The 15,884-nt window shown below is 37.7% G+C and overlaps 1 long non-coding RNA gene across 1 annotated transcript in view; it reads right to left on the minus strand.

The window, feature by feature from the left end:
* Positions 1 to 13,454: 13,454 nt before the first annotated feature.
* Positions 13,455 to 15,884, minus strand: part of LOC127641166 (uncharacterized) — a 37,120-nt gene continuing 34,690 nt past the window's right edge. The window contains exon 3 of the long non-coding RNA XR_007970148.1: positions 13,455 to 13,552. This is a non-coding gene — a long non-coding RNA (uncharacterized LOC127641166). The remainder of the gene's footprint in view (positions 13,553 to 15,884) is intronic.

The following is a 15,884-nucleotide window of genomic DNA, read 5'->3' on the forward strand; positions in this document are numbered from 1 at the left end:
TTGTTTGGCTGATATGGTATATTCAATGGATGATAATACTCAGATTTTTATATTTGGTACCCCAATATCTGTCTAATGTCTACTGCGTAGGGCCTACTGCATTGTGCAAAGTCTCAGAGCGGCTGCATGGTTTCATGGAGATGATGAAAGCTAGCTTTAAAGCGTACAGATTTATATGTGTCGACTGTTCGCTCGAGCGCAGGGGGGCCAGATCAGAGCCGGAGTGACGGAGGATGAGACTCCGACGCTCCTCCATCTGTAAAGCAGTCCGTTTTCCTCCCGAGAGCTAAGATGAGACGAGATGACAGATTGAGGGTGAGCGGAGGACTGGCTGTTACAGTAGGCAAGTGCCGAGCAGACACATGCTGTTTTAAGGAGAAGTAGTCCTCAAAGCTCCAACTTTCTCGTAGAAACCAAAAAATAAAATATCTCGAAACATAAGAGGAAGCCATCTGCAGAAAAATAAAAGCAAGAGAGGATAAGAACAACGGAGTTTAAAATGGTTTTCAAATGAGCTACACTGCTAGCACAGATCATGCAAGCTAATTCCAAGTTTTCTATTTAAAATCGCTTGCAGTAAGTGGGGTCATCTCAGAAATAGTATGTGGGTGACTTCCCTCTGGGTCTTTGCTATCTGCAATACCAAACACAATTATAAAACCTTTTATCTCGGCATGTGTTTTTAGCAGAACTTAAATTTAATATGTAAAATAAGGAACGCTTACTCGAAGACTTTCATGGATTAATGCACACATATTGCAGTGTTGGTACAGTCAAGCTACTCTTTTAAAGTGGCTTATTACATTGAAGCTACTGTACTGAAGAAGGCAAATCTTTTTAAATCTACAACTATCAGATAATATTTAATTCTGCAATCACAAGTTCTATAAATATACACTCACCGAGCACATTATTAGGTACACCTGTATACCTACATGATCATGCGATTATCAAATCAGCCAATCGTGTGGCAGCAGTGCAATGCATAAAATCATGCAGATATGGGTGAGGAGCTTCAGTTGATGTTCACATCAACCATCAGAATGGGGATAAAATGTGATCTCAGTGATTTCCACCATGGCATGATTGTTGGTGCCAGATGGGCTGGTTTGAGTATGTCTGTAACTGCTGATCTCCTGGGATTTTCACACACAACAGTCTCTAGAGTTTACACAGAATTGTACCAAAAACAAAATCATCCAGTGAGCGGCAGTTCTGTGGACAGAAATGCCTTGTTGATGAGCGAGGTCAACAGAGAATGGCCAGACTGGTTCGAACTGACAAAGTGTACAGTAACTCAGATAACCGCTCTGTACAATTGTGGTGAGAAGTATATCATCTCAGAATGCTATTTTGAGTTGGCGCTTTTTTGGCGACACTTTAATGTTGCGTCTGATCAGCTCATAAAACATAATGTAAACACAGTTCAGATTCAGAACAGTACTATGGTGTGGCACAAAAAGTATATCTCAATGATGTGCACATTAAATTGAACATAGCAATGTATACAAAATACAACAAATAAAACATATAGTGATCAATAGCAGCAGTTATCTAAATATTTAGCTTCAAAACAAGAAACAAAGAGACTTCTGTGCAGGGGCACTGAATCAGGGAATTGTTTATTTGAGCTAGTTAATTTACTAGAACCGTCCGAACGAATTTATTCACTAAAATGAACTTCCCAATGCTACATATTAGTGAATTGACTTTTAACCATTTAATTTACATGAAATGTCCAAATGAACCGATTCACTCTTAAAATTTGAACCAAAGTCTTTCTAGCAAGTCAGTCCACTGGCGGCCTTATTTGGAACGGCAAATAAGCTTCTCAAGAAGATATGTCCAGTCATGACAGTGCAGCTCCAATCTACTTGAATGGGGAAACACCGAAATCTCCAAAATGATTGATCAAGATTACGATCAAAGAACATATTTCAAATCTGCAGTAAAATCTAACAACACTGGTATCATAAATTGCGCTTCTTTACCTCAGATTACGCAAAAAATAACACATTTTCCCGGCTTGTATAGCTAATGCTCATACGCTTTCTCGAGTTGATTGATAGGCGATGTCTGTATCTAAAGGGGATTGGCTCTTTTACCTGTAAGGCAGGACTTCCTTTCTACATCCGTTGACTGGGTGTTCCAATGTCTCCCATTCATTTTAATAGAAGTGGCCTATCTCTACTAAATAGTCTCTGTTTGAACTTCAAGTCATTAACCAAGTTAGGTCATGAGACACGCAAAAACCAGTGAGGTTTGATTTGTATTGCCATATTGGGGTTTTTTCTCTGTTTACATCCGTTGATCAATGATTTGATTTTAGAGTCAATAGCTGTTTAAATTTTGGTCTGATTATCAAACAATGTAAATTGTATGCATTCAGGTGACTTAGAAAATTCTGAATATGTTGCATGCACTACATTTATGACACATTTGGGTGCTTTTTTAAGCTATAAAGTGAGTCACCATCAACTTATTGTACAGAAATCAGCAATCGCGGCATGATGGTGAGTAAATAATTACAAGATTTTCATGATTGGGTGACCTATTCCTTTTTAAAATCATAAGTTATCCGTGAACCTGTATCAAAACTAGCTTTCACTTTCACTCTATTTTTGTGTTAGATCTTGCTTCAATCAAAGTCAAGTCATTTCTATTTGTATAGTGCCTTTCACAACACACATCGTTTCAAAGCAGCTTTACAAAAAATCATGCATTAACAGAAAATGAAATCGTAATATCTATAGTCTTAGAATCATCATTGTGTAGTTTGATTAAATACAATTATGATGTGTGTATAAAAATAAGTAATTAAATAATAATTGTATTTATTACTCCAGTGAGCAAGCTGAAGACGACTGGCAAGGAACACAAAACTCCATAAGATGTTGGTTAATGGAGAAAAATAACTTTGGGAGAAACCAGACTCACTGTGGGGGCCAGTTCACCTCTGGCTAACATCATGAATATAATGCCAATATTACTTATGTAAAGTGCAAGTCATGGTTTACAATTATTACACTAAGTAAATTTTAAGGGCCAGTGTTTAAAACAAAGATTTTGTATGAACTGTAAGATTAATATGACTAATGTCTTTGAAGTCCATCCTGGATTAACTGGAGATGTTCACATAGATGCAATTTTCTTTTGTTATTTGGCTGATGAAGGCTTTTGTTGGTGATTAATTGACAGTCTATGTCTTCCATTTCAAGATTGCAGTCCATCAGTAGACCAAGGTGATGCAGGCAGAGATCAGTGAGGTGCTTCTCAGTTCAACCGGCCTGTAATTTAGATGAGGTCTATCCTAAATCCAAGGTTCAAGCAATGGCATATGAATTATCCCATGTCTTATGGTTGGAGTTGGCATCAGTTCATCCTCTGATGTCCATCGTAATAGACTGAAGTGATGTCTGGCTGGCACCGCCTGCATTTTGTCGTCATCATTCAGAGACATGTAGCAGTGGAGACAAATACCAAGCAGGAATGGAGCTGGGTGCAGCCGGTTCTGGTGACCTCAGGATAGGAGTCCCGAGGTTGAGACGTAGAAACAAATAGAATGATATTAGCATAGATGCCATTCAGTTTTTTTAGAGTTATAGATCATGATAAATGTTTAAGGTTCTGGCAGACCTAAATAAAGCAGCCTAATTGTGTGGTGAAGAATAAATTATGTGTATGCCTCGCTAAATAGATGAGTCTTTAGTCTAGATTTAAACTCATTGAGAGTGTCTGGGTCCCAAAGAGTGTTAGGGAGACTATTCCATAGTTTAGGAGCCAAATAGGAAAACGATCTACTTCCTTTTGTGGATTTAAAAATTCTAGGAACTGTTAACAGGCCAGAGTTTTGCGAATGTAATGAATGTAATGGAATATAGCATGGTAGAAGGTCACTTACATACTGTGGAGCTAGACCATTTAAAGCTTTTTATGAAGTTAACAGAATTTTTCAATACATTTTTTTTTTAATTATCAAGCCTATTCAAGTATATGAAATATCTTGATCTATCATGTCAAAGGCAGCACTAAGATCTAAAAGCACTAGAAGAGAAATACAGCCACGATCAGATGACAAGAGCAAGTAATTCATAAATCTGATAAGTGAAGTCTCTGTACTGTGTTGTGGACTAAATACTGACTGAAATTGTTCATATATACTATTTCTCTGTAGAAATTATCAAAATTGGGAGCACACAACCTTTTCTAGTATTTTCGACATAAGAGATGTGAAATCGGCCTATAATTAGCCAATTCTCCAGGATCAAGTTGTGGCTTCTTAATAAATGGTTTGATAACTGCCATTTTAAAGTTTCTTGGGACATGTCCTTAGGATAGCGAGGAGTTAATAATTTTAAAAAGAGGTTCTGAGATTACAATACCTCTTTTAAGAGCTTAGTTGGATCTAACATACATGTTGTGGCTTTTGATGTTTTGATAAATTTAGTTACCTCTGCATGATATGACAGCGAAGGATTGCACTTGAGGATAATTACGAGACACTGTTTTCTGAGGTACTGTGACAGATTATTGCAGAATTCAAATTTTATTTCTGATTATTTCCATTTTTATTTCTCATTATTATTGTGCTGCGACAGAATATCTGGTTCAGTTGAGGCTTTATTCCTAACCAATTTTGCCACAGTACTGAATAAACACCTAGGATTGTTGTGGTTATTTTCTATGAGTTTGCTAAAATATGCTGACCTAACAGCTTTTAGTGCCTGTCTGTAGCTACAGACACTATCCTTCCATGCACCACAAAATACCTCTATTTTTGTATTCTTCCACTTGAGCTCCATTTTCCGAGTGATCATTGTGCAGGCCTTTTTTCTTTAATTCTCTTTAATCGAAGGAGGGCGACACTATCAAGAGTGTTAGAGAAGAATATTAATATTTTTTGTTATTTCATCAATTTCTTCTAGACTTTGGGGCTTACTGAGTGTATGAGATAGATCTGGAAGATTATTAGTGAAGCTATCTTTAGTGTTCAAAATAATTGTTCTACCTGAACAATAGCATGGTGTAGATTGAGTAACATTAGTTGATTGCAGCATACAAGAGATGAGTTAATGATCTGAGATGTAATCTCTCTGCGGTAGAATTTGTATAGTATCAAAATTAACTCCATATTACAGAATGAAATCTAGCATATGATTATGGTTATGTGTTTGTCCTGTCACTTTTTGTCTGACTCCAATCGAGTTGAGAATATTGATAAATGCTAATCCCAATGTGTCATTTTCAATGTGAATGTTGAAGTCACCAACAAGTGAAGCTCTATCCACAATAACTACTTGATCTGAAAAAATTTGGAAATTCACCAAGGAAATCAGAATACTGCCCGGGTGATCTATATACTGTAGCAAGGGTAAAAGACTCCATTGTTGTTGTTTTTTTTATATCTGACGGTGTCACATTAACCATTATTATTTCAAAAGACTTAAAATGATATCTTGTCCTCTGAGTAACATCAAAAACATCACTGTAAATTGTAGCAACACCTCCTCATTGACCCTTCAGATGAGGCTCATTTTTATAACAATAACCTGGTGGAGTAGATTAATTTAAACTAATATATTCATCCAATTTTAGCCAGGTTTCAGTCAAACAGAGCACATCCAAACTATCTGTAATAATTTCATTTACAATTGGTGATTTGATTGAAAGAGAATATTTAGTAGCCCTATCTTTATATGATGTTTATCTTAATTTGTATTTAATTTTTTACAAGTTTGACATTAATAAAAAAAAAAACATTTTTATTTTTTTCCCGAGATGATTTAGTGAAATGTTTGTGTTTGGTAGTTCAGGGAACAGACACAGTCTCTATATGATATCTAGTATGATATCAGTCTCTGTGTGTTGTAGTTTATGTGACCTGTGTGATGTCTCAAAAAAGCTACCTTAAACTTCAGATGCTGATTCATTCCCTCATTTATCAGTGATATAAATGATTCATCTATTCTGAAATCATGTTTCTTAAAAGACAAAGTCACTAACTAATAAAATATTAAATTCAAAAAGAATTGAAGTGTATGCTACCATTATGCAATTAGTGTGGGTGTTCTAGCCTCTCTGACATTAGCAAGCTTACCTACATTTCTCCTGACATGCAACTTGCATGTAAAACTGTCATTAGCCATTTATGAGACTTGCAGATGCACAGCTATCTATAAAACTTGAGTCCAAGAGTTGCAAGCAGTGTATGTCTTGTGCTATAACAGAAAGAACTGCTGCTCAAGCAAAGCTGGAAGTCTAACCTTTAAAGTTTCCAGTAATGCTAAAACCCTTAAGTCAGACGAGTTTCCCAGAAGCAGTCAAGCCTTTTCTGCATTGTCTTAGCTTTGCATCTGTCTCCACAACAAGCTGGTGAGACAAAAACTGCAGTTAGCACGGCGATGCGCATTTAAAACGAAACTGAGCAATGAGGAACAAAGATGGGCCTGTGGCCATGGACCTAAACCACAAACTGAAGATCTTGAGGTTGAGTTATGAAGACGGATCCACTGTGCTACTGTGACACAGCTGAGTCGGGTCATGTGACAGCAGTGACATTTGTATATATAGTAAGTCAATGAATTAGTTGAATGATAATTTTTTTTTGCTTTGAGTAGGTTTATGTGTAGATGCATTTTGCCCAGGGATGTAGCAAATGTTTTTGGAGATATTAACAGTCATTTTATTTTAAGGATAAATACAGAATTAACTGCTCAATAACTGACTGAAATATATCATAAGTGCCTTGCAGTATGTTTACAAAGGGTTGATTTGTGGGTACACAAAGTAAAAACCCTCATGTACCATCTTGACATGCACTGTTTTGCTCTCCGTCCACGTCAGTCAGTCTCCTGCGTTGTTGAAAGAGAAGAATGGAGAACAGTTCAGCTTATTTATGCAGCTGCTGGGATTAAATAAACCTTTAATATCATCGTAGTTTTGCTTTCTGTCTTTCTTTACTGTTTGCAGACTACAGGAATCTGTTCTAGAAGGTTCTCATGCTTTTCCAGTTGTCCAGTCACAACATCAGGGTTAACCTCTAACCCTGGTTCACCACCATGGTGAATTAACAGTGAGATTTCCTGTAGCATGGAACCAGCTCGTCTTGCAAAAAACAGCTTCTGGTGACCTAATACATGCAGTCCGACAATGCTTGTCTCTTGTACATGAATTATTAGTTCAAAAGACTTATATTTAAAACTTATATCCTGTCCTCTGAGTAAAACCAAAAACTTCACTGTAAATTGTAGCAACACCTCCTCCTCGACCCTTCAGAAGAGGCTCATTTTTATAACAATAACCTGGGGGAGTAGATTCATTTAAACTAATATATTCATCCGGTTTAGTCAGGTTTCAGTCAAAAAGAGCACAGCCAAACTATGATCTGTAATAATTTCATTTACAATTAGTGCTTTGGTTGAAAGAGATCTAATAAATGGTTTGTATAATTAATGTCAGGAGATTTATTTTTGGTCTGTCACTCCTATGTAGGGCGAACTTGGTAAGTTTGGTCTATCCTCGTCTTTCTAGTACAATGCTTTTCATGCCCCTCATGAGGCATTGTATACCAGTGACCTTTAACAAGTGTCTTTAACAAGTGTCAACTTTTTCATAGAACTTTTTTTTTTTTGTACACTACAAAATGGGGTATTTTGTAGTGTACAAAAAAAAAAAAAGTTCTATGAAAAAAGTTGAGCGCCTTACAAATGTGAGTTGAATGTTCTACCAACACCCCACACTGTGTGAATATGTACATTATTTGAGATATAAGGGTTGAACTGAGGTTGGCTAACTTGCTAAAGCTAGCGGCATCACATCCCTAATCTAGAGTGCTGACAAACTTGCTGCAAACTTACTGCGAATTTTCTACTCATTATTTTCACATTTCGCAAATTAACTTGCGATTCAATGCAGATATTTGCCAGAAATTTACAGCTCTTCACTGTTAGTGGTGAACCTGCAGCAAACCTTTTTGCATGTGAAAATAATGAGTGGCAGATTTGTGGCAAATTTGTAGCAAGTTCACCAGAACTCTCGATTTTTGTAAGGGATCACGTGTTCTAAACGTCACCTCTGACAGCTGAAATGTATGAATCCCTCCATGTAGTAAAACAATGTTAGTGTTTAATTTGAGACGATACAACCATATCAAAATTTTCATACACTAGATGCCTGAGTGCATAGTGTGTCATTTGGTATTGTGGTATAGTGCGTCAGCTGGGTCACAGCTCAACATCTCTGGTGACCAGTTTGTATGATGGTCCCATCATGGATTGCTTGTATGTTGGTGTCCCTACCAAGCTTTTTAACTAGCTCAAACAACAAGAGTTCCTTGGTCAACCAGCTTCAACAGAAGACCATGCAGTTCGACCAGCATTTTTTTGCTGGTGAACAGCAAAGCTGTGCTGGCCCATCAGCTAGACCAACAAAAACCAGCATAAACCAGTCAGGCTGGTCTATGTTGGTCTTTATTGCAGGGTAACCTGTTCTTCGTTGCATTGCAGGGCTCTGCCAGAATCACACCAAATGATCTGTGGTCTAATTATAGGCTGTCAAATCTAATTGTGTTTCGTGTTGCAGCTCTAGGGCTCTAAAGACCTGCTCCACAAATGGCATGATTTATTGTGCCCGAAAAAGGCCAAGGCAGCCTTGTGGTCCTAAACAGGTGGGAATGCAACCAATCTCTTGAAGGGTCTCCAAACGTTGGCTCCTAGAAGCAGCCCCTGATTCTGGATAAACTTTCTCTGATTAAATGTCAGCTCCAGCAAATACCAAGAAGAGGGCTAAAATGGTCTCAGATCAGCAGTATAACTTATAGGACATTATTACTTGGTGAAGAACAGCTGATGTCCTTGATAGATGGCACAAGTGCCATTTAAAGACACTTGGCATTTCATGTTTGGGATGGTGCCAGCTGAAAGGAACCTAATAACTTTCGCCTTCTCTATTCAGACACCAAGCAAACACACCTGCAAAGACTAGAAAATACCACCGAACAACACAAATTCCAGATTAAAGAGTTTTTTCTGTTAGACCATGTGTTTAAGCATTGAAGACATCTATATGCTTGTGTGCTCCAAAATATTGACAAATTCGCTTTTTAGCAGATATGCACATAAAATATACATTCATTCTCTACCAGGTAAACTGACCAGAAATATTGATGACTCATCTTGCACTACACTTATTTTTGTCCATTCAAAGGCCCCCTAATACCACCTGCAACCGACTAGTAAGTAGTAAATCAGAGGCCATGGCTGTGACGTAACTAAACTCTGCTGGCTATTTAAAAAAATTAAAAAACATTGGTCCTTCAATATGTCCTGTCAAAACTTCATGTTTCAATAGGAAATATGTGAACATAAGAAAAGAAAACGGCGCTTGTCAAGTAATTTCATAGGGTCTATAAATCTAATATGTATAATTTCTACGCCACTAGCATCACCAAGAGCCACAGTGTTAAATATTTAGAGGAAATCAACCTACGAATGGCTTACTTGCCGTTGTCTCTGCATACTAAGTTGGGATAGGAGAAAACATGAAAACATCTTAGAAATTACACACTTTAACTAACTGTGCCTTACAGTGAGATTTCTGACATCACTGAGGTTTGACAGAGTGGAAAATACCAAGGGAACACTCCTGCAAAATACTAACAAACAGCACCCAGAAATCCAGGAGACCTAGTGCAACCATGTTAACTAACACCTGCTGTGGTTGCAGTCTCACGCTTCACGGTGAGACTTCAGCATGCTTGAGGTTTGACTGAGTGGAAAATACAACCAACCCACGCATACCTGCAACGGAAGCATCTCCAGCAGCGCCTTCACTTGTAAGGCTTGTGTAATAATGTAAACCCTTTATCTGTGCAGCTGAATCCTGTGGCCTTGGGAAAGCGAAGCTACTAATGCAAACGTGCAGGTGTTGATTAGAGAGCCCCTTGTGGCTGTCATAAAGTGCTTCGCCATTCAGGTTAGCATGAAACGGTTTCCTCATCTGCATAATAGATATCAGGGGATGACCTGTATTGTGCAAAAGGTGCTGTCCCTTGCACTGTGCTTGAAGGGTGTAATTGTTTTAAATGTTCTAGATGTGTCAGGTCTAATAAGAGTGGGCTGCAGGTCACACGAGAAGAGTTGTGATTATGAAGAAAGGCTAGCATCACTGTTGCTCTTACTTTAAACAAACCTCTAACCGTAAGAATTAAATGTAGGTGCACAATTATTGTCACATAGTTTGTGCGGTGGACATGAATGTTACGTCAAATTGTTTTGTTTGTCAAAGAGAGGTGTGCTATTACTTTTTGAAGTAATCAGATCAGGGCTTTACAGCCCTTACAAAAATGTATAGTTAATGGGAAATTTGAACCACTGTATTGCGACCACGAGGAGGGTAACCCATGTGACTCTAACCTTCTTAGCAACTGGGACAATTACGTTGGTTAGAAGGCCTGGCTGGAGTCAGTCAGCACACCCTGGATTCAAACTTGCAACTCCAGGGATGGTAGTCAGTCTTAATAAGTGATGCTTTTAACTCAGTTATTGGCATTAAATAATAAAAACAGTGATAAATAATACAAAATAACAATACGACCATACTCTTCCATGTTCTAATAGATTTTGCTTTGTGCTAATTCCTTTTTTTAGTTCAGTAGCATTTGTGCTAACACCTAAACAAGTAAACATTCAGCCCTTAATCAGACTTATGAAAAATACCATTGACCTACTGTATATGTGCTAAACTGAATATCGTAGAGACTTGGGGTGGGTTTTTTTGACTTGGGCCAGAAAGTAGCCACCTTGCAACGTCTCTGAACACCTTAGCAACCATTTAACAAAGCCCTGGCATTATACTTAGCACAACTTGTGCACAAACAAGCATGAATCACTTTTTGTTTTGTTTTTTAAAAAAAAAATGTATCTTGTTGTGCGCAACCAGCCACCCAGACCATCCTAGCACTGCCCTAGCAACCACTCAGAACACCTTAGCTAACATTTTCTCCAGCAAATATAAAATGTTGTTGTTAATGTTATTCATGCCAATGAACATCATAGATGTTGTGGCCGAATTTGAAACAGCACAAGATTTCATTCAGCCAGAGTCCTTCAACTCAATGTGTGCCGAGATGCTTTTATGGTACTGTAAACAGAGCACTTTAAGTTCAGCTGAAAAAAAAATAGCGAGACACAAAGAAATGAATGAACACAGGAAACCTCACACTGGCAGGAAGTGGGAACGGCTGCTATGGTAACTAACTGAAAGAAAGAGTCCTGGTGGAGTTTTTGCCATTCGCTGTCTTTTGACGTCATTTCGCGTACAGAGAGAGCGAGTGAGAACAGCTGCCGAAGACATAAAATAAACAAAGGAGGGGATGAACTTTAGAGTGCTCTCTCAGACATGCTTCACAAGAGCCATGGCCCAATGTTTGTAAAGGAACTGTATTCTTAGAAAACACTTTTTTTTTTTTTTTGGGTCAACGTCAGTCATTTAAATGGATAGTTTACCCAAAATTGTCTCATGTTGTTGTTTCAACCCCGTATGACTGACTTTCTTCCGTGGAACACAAAAAGGAGATGTTTAACAGCATTCTTGGATTAATGAACTGACAGCAGTCATTGTAATATAATTTCACACCACTGTATTGCAAAAGTTTATTTTTTACAAAGCTGTCTATTATAATGTGGCCATAAAGAAAGGCGGATATAAATGTCATCTTCACCAGTGTCTTTGTGTGTTTGCTTGCTAATTTTATAGCGCTAGTGCCATAAAGACACTGAAGGCTATTTGCAGCCTAGATCAATAAGCAGGACCTGAGTGAAGCCTGTTCTTAAGTACAGACCAGTGACTTTTCTTCTCCGACCTACATCTGACCTTTGCTGCCAAGTTTATTCAGTTTATTCTGAAAGAAGGTCTGAAGTGTTATGCAAACTGCAAATAATTATAATATGTATTGTTTTCTGGTAAAATTAACTAAACGTATTTAAAAAACAAGATAAATTCACTTGAGAGGCAATATTGTGTAAGTTGGCTTGTTTTCAGAGAATATGTCTTATTAAAGTACAGTAGTTACCGTTTTACATTATTTATTCATTTGTTAAATATATGTGTAATTTATTATTATATACTGGTGACCAAAACTTTGGAATAATGTAAAGATTTTGTTGTTTCGGAAGTAAATTGATACTTTAATTCACCAAAGTGGCATTCAGCTTATCACAAAGTATATTCAGGACATTACTGATGTAAAAAAACAGCACCATTACTATTTGAAAAAAGTAATTTTTTATCAAATCTAGATGGGCCCCATTTCCAGCAGCTATCACTCCAACAACTTATCCTTGAGTAATCATGAGAAAATCACTTGCCATTATATCAAACACAGTTGAAAGCTATTTGTTTTTTTAAATGAAGCTTAACATTGTCTTTGTGTTTGTTTTTGAGTTGCCACAGTATGCAATAGACTGGCATGTCTTAAGGTCAATATTAGGTAAAAAATGGCTAAAAAGAAACAGCTTTCTCTAGAGACTCATCAGTCAATCATTTTTTTAGGAATTAAGTCTTTACAATGCTTGAAATTGAAAACTGTAGTCTTCAAAGACAAAGGACAACTTGCTCTAACAAGGACAGAAAGAGATGTGGAAGTCCAGATGTACAACTAAACAAGAGGATAAATACATCAGAGTCTCTAGTTTGAGAAATAGATGCCTCAAATATCCTTAGCTGACAGCTTCATTGAATTCTACCTGCTCAACACCAGTTTCATGTACACAGTAAACAGTAAAGAGAAGACTCAGGGGTGCAGGTCTTATGGGAAGAATAGCAAAGAAAAGAAAAGGTTAGAGTGGGCAAAGAAACACAGACATTAGACAACAGATAATTGGAAAAGAGTGTTATGGATCTAAACCCCATTGAGCTTTTGTGGGATCAGCTAGACTGTAAGGTGTGTGAGAAATCCCCGACAAGACAGCCACATCTATGGCAAGTGTTACAGGAAGTGTGGGGTGAAATGTCACTTGAGTATCTGGACAAACTGACAGCTAGAATGCCAAGAACTGCAAAACTGTCATTGCTGCACGTGGAGGAGTTTTTAATGGGAACTATTTGAAATAGTTAAAAAAAAATTACGTTATTTATGTCCTGACTATACATTGTGATCAGTTGAATGCCACTTTGGTGAATAAAAGTACCAATGTCTTTCCATGACAAATCAATCCCAGAACACCAGCAAAGGACCTTGTGAAGTATCTATATCCACAGTAAAACGAGTCCTATATCGACATAACCTGAAAGGCTGTTCAGCAAGGAAGAAGCCAATGCTCCAAAACCACCATAAAAAAGCCAGACTACAGTTTGCAGGTGCACATGGGGACAAAGATCTTACTTCTTGGAGAAATGTCCTCTCGTCTGATGAAACAAAATCTGGAACCATAATTACCATCATTATGTTAGGAGGAAAAATGGGTGAGGCTTGCAAGCCGAAGAACACCATCCCAACCGTGAAGCATAGGGGTGGAAGCATCATGTTGTGGGGGTGCTTTGCTGAAGGAGGGACCTGCACATTTCACAAAATAGAAAGCATCATGAGGAAGGAATAGTATGTGTATATATTGAAGCAACATCTCAAGACATCTGCCAGGAAGTTAAAGCTCGGTCGCAAATGGGGCTTCCAAATGGACAATGACCCGAAGCATACCTCCAAAGTTGTGGCAACATTTCTTAAGGACAACAAAGTCAAGGTATTGGAGTGGCCATCACAAAGCCCTGACCTCAATCCAGTAGAACATTTGTGGGCAGAATTGAAAAGGCATGTGTGAGCAAGCTTGTGGAAGGCTACCCAAAATGTTTGACCCTGTTAAGCGTATGTAAACTTCTGACCCACTGGGAATGTGATGAAAGAAATAAAAGCTGAAATAAATAATTCTCTCTACTATTATTCTGAAATGTGACATTCTTAGAATAAAGTAGTGATCCTAACTGACCTAAAACAGGGAATGTTTTCTTCAATTAAATGTCAGGAATTGTGAAAAACTTAGTTTAAATGTATTTGACAAAGGTGCATGTAAACTTATGACTTCAACTATATGTATATACTTAATATATATTAGAGCTGTCGGAATTAATATGTTAATCGCATGCAATTAATTAAAAACATTTAAAGCATTTTCAGCCTATGTTAGGTGCATTCTAATTACCACTGAAGCACGGCAAGTCTTAACATCACTCCACTTTGTCCCATGGATTTCAAAGCAGTGCTGGACGCTGGCGTTGACGCTCTGATGTGAATCATGAACGCAGCTTCATGATTGCTGTAGGAAAGCAGAAAGTCGCAGTCTACCGGCAGATTAATTTAGTGAAGGATGAAAGTTTAAGAATTTATTTAAAGCCCATTGCAGTGAATACTAAACCTATGGGGACTGAAGCCATGTTTACACAGTAAAGGTGGCACAAAGCTGCATCTGAAGTGGCAATTACTGTAGGTGTATTTTTACAGAGCAGGAATAAATGCATTTACACAGCAGTTGCAAATGCATAAATAATGTTATGAGATTAATATTTTAAATGTAAAATTATGAATACCGAAATATTAAATTAATAAAATTATGAATGAATACGCAGCCTATGGGGACTAATTCTTTGATTAAGTCAACCTCCCAATTAGACTTTGGGGAATGTATAATGTTACTTGAATCCATGATGCATTTCTATCTTTATACTGTGAAAGGTTTTGTTTGGAAAATAATATTAATAAAGCATTTTATTGATACTAATGGTTTTGTTTTCTTTCCTAAAATGGAAATAAATGCAATTTGACAGAATTATAAGTATATATGGTGTCAATTTTTTTTTGTAGTGCATGGAATGCTGCAATCATGATCGTAATTCCTCTGGACTTTTTCACTCTAGATTCTTGTAGATGACCCTCAATCTGAATTAATTATATGAGTCAGTGGTTTCCTTTCATGCTGCAGTCAAAGAAATGTCATCTGGGCACACTCTTCTGGGTATTGCGATGAGGTGTGATTTGTTTTGTTGTGTGCATATATGTTACTGACTGAAAGCAAAGCAGAGAGAGAGAGAGAGAGAAGGTGACCAAAGTAGTGTCATCACCATGGGGCCCGCTGTAACTCACTGTCTGTATCAGCGAGCATGACTGTCTGGAATTCAGCTTATGTTTATGTATCAGCTTTACAACCCCCCATCTTCGTTATCCACCCCCACCGGTTATGCCTCTTCTGCTTGATAATTGCGAGGACAACTCTGTTTCCCATGCGAACCACCACCCACCCACTTGAGCTCACTAAAATCCGCTGATGAGGTACTATGTACAGGTGCTCTATGTGTTTGTGTGTTTGTGTAATGATTTGGGGCTTAAGTGACATACTAAAAAATATTCTGGCTTGATGTATGAAGAACCCAGCAGCCACCTCCCACACGATAAACAGATAAAATACTTAATAGCAAACCTGACATTTGAAGTAAGTAATTTATTCTAATAGCAAATGTTCAGAACATATTTGGCACAAAGACTTGGACTGTCCATTTTTCTAGAAAACCGAGTTTGCACACGGACATTCCACACATACTTTGCTGGTGACGAAATTTGCATCAAGTGTGCACTGTGTAGAGGTAGCGGCATGTGGGAAATTAAGGTTTACTTCGGCCTTTATACTAACACGTAGACGAGGATGTATATGCTGTTTCATAAACAGACCAGCCTCTCTGACTCTCTCTCTCTCTGTGTTTATGAGTACTATGAGTATCAAATTAAACAAACCTGGTGTTGAATAGATTTGTGGCATAATCAGCTGTCAAAATAATTTGATACCTTCAAAAATCTCATCCGTACGAAAACATGGGATGTGCACACTTTTAAAGGGTAGCTC

This window comes from Xyrauchen texanus, chromosome 50 (genome assembly GCF_025860055.1).
Source record: "Xyrauchen texanus isolate HMW12.3.18 chromosome 50, RBS_HiC_50CHRs, whole genome shotgun sequence".
NCBI lineage: Eukaryota > Metazoa > Chordata > Actinopteri > Cypriniformes > Catostomidae > Xyrauchen > Xyrauchen texanus.